The 1728-nt window shown below is 36.9% G+C and overlaps 1 long non-coding RNA gene across 1 annotated transcript; it reads right to left on the bottom strand.

The window, feature by feature from the left end:
* Positions 1–639: 639 nt before the first annotated feature.
* Positions 640–1722, bottom strand: LOC121963264. Its single transcript, XR_006107217.1, has 2 exons — positions 1572–1722; positions 640–1370 (listed from the first exon to the last, which is right to left on the bottom strand). It is a non-coding gene; the product is annotated as an uncharacterized LOC121963264 (long non-coding RNA).
* Between the last annotated feature and the right edge of the window lie 6 nt (positions 1723–1728).

Below are 1728 nucleotides of genomic sequence, written 5' to 3' on the forward strand. Positions count from 1 at the left end.
CACATTCAGACTGTGAGGCAGTTTGTGATCATTATTAACCCTTTGAAACCCGAGTGAACTGACTTGGTTTCCATAAAAAAACAGGAAAACATGAGAAGAAGGCAACAAGAAGTGGAGCAAAAAATAAATGTGTAACAAGTTACAAAAAAATGCCCTAAAAACGAGCATAAGGAAAGAAAAAGACAAAAAAGGAGAAAAAAAACAAAACAAAGACAAAATAAAACAAGACAGTGACCTTAAAAAGTGCTAAAAATGAAATGTATGTACTTTTTGTCATTTTAAACGTGAAAGAATTACATTTTTTTTCTGGACATTTTTTTAGTAATTGTTATAATAATCAACCTACAGCTTAAATTTTAAATTTATTTTCCTGTCTTTCTTTTTACATCCTTTTTTAAATTTCTTGCCAAGTTGCTTTTTGCCTTTTCCCATTTTTTCAACAGAAATCATGTTGAAAACAATGACGTTTTATATGTTACAGATGTTCAAATGTTTGTGAGAGTCATCTGAATGCAGCACAACAGCTTCTAAAGGGTTAATGAGGTTTAATAATCTTAACAATAATAATAATTATTATTATCTTTACCATAAAGTATTTTAGTTGATGTGAAAGATTTACGCACAGATGAGTCATTCAAACTCCTCTTATAGAAACAGAGATTTATGAAACATATGAAAACATTATAAATATTACAGTAGAAAACACAGTGCACTGTATGGATGTCCATCAGCAGAGGACAGAAGACGCTCACAGTTTACATTTCAGCTCAACAAGTGACATTAACGTCATTTTCTCTCAATTTATGATGCTTGACATCAAAGATCTGGAACAATAGAGGCAATATTTACACTGACGAGTTATTTCTGATGTCAAAATTTAGAATTTAAAATACACAAATATACTCTCGACATTATACCTGTACATCGTTGTCTCAGAAAAAGAGGTTTTTAGCAACAAGGGTTTTGTTGTATGACATGTTGTTGGACATGTCCATCTCTTCGTGTCCACAGTGTACCCGTCCTCTGATGGCTGCTTCCAGCAGGATAACGTTGTTCACCACAGATCTTTTTTCTGCAAAGATCCAAGGAACCAAGGACCCTCTTACTGTGAGGCAACAGTGTTAACCACAAAGCCACGTGCCGCCCCCCTCACTGGTGGTGTTTGAAGCATTAAACTTGTTGCTCATTATTTGTTGATATTTTTGTGTCCTCATACGAAAGTCGCACTAACGGGACTTGTTTAGGTTGAGGGTGACATAATAAGTAAAAAGCAAACAGCACACTGCCTGCTCCGGCTGCCTGACAAAGTTTAACAGCGATCATTTCCCATCTTGGTGGTGGTGGGCTGTTTGCAGGAGGATCCGTCGCTGCTGTAGAGAGACCAAACACATCTGCGTCATTCATGGGAAGAAAAAAATAAAACTAAATATCAACGACAGAATATTTCACAGAAACTGCGAGAAGAAACTGAGGACTGAAGATTGTTGAAGACAATAATATTTTTCTGCTCAGATTCTTATTTATGCAGAAAAGCTGCTGAATCGAACCAAAGTCCAACTGAATCAACTCACCAGAGACATTCAGCCAAATTCCCCGACTGCCCCAACCATAATTGGTGTACACTTCACACCTGTACGGACCCGAGTCATTAATGCTGAGTCTGGACACATGAAGTCTGAGCCGTCCCTCTCTGAGGACGTCTTTGTCACACTGGACTCGTCCTTTAAA

This window comes from Plectropomus leopardus, unplaced genomic scaffold (genome assembly GCF_008729295.1).
Source record: "Plectropomus leopardus isolate mb unplaced genomic scaffold, YSFRI_Pleo_2.0 unplaced_scaffold10662, whole genome shotgun sequence".
In the NCBI taxonomy this organism is placed as follows: Eukaryota; Metazoa; Chordata; class Actinopteri; order Perciformes; family Serranidae; genus Plectropomus; species Plectropomus leopardus.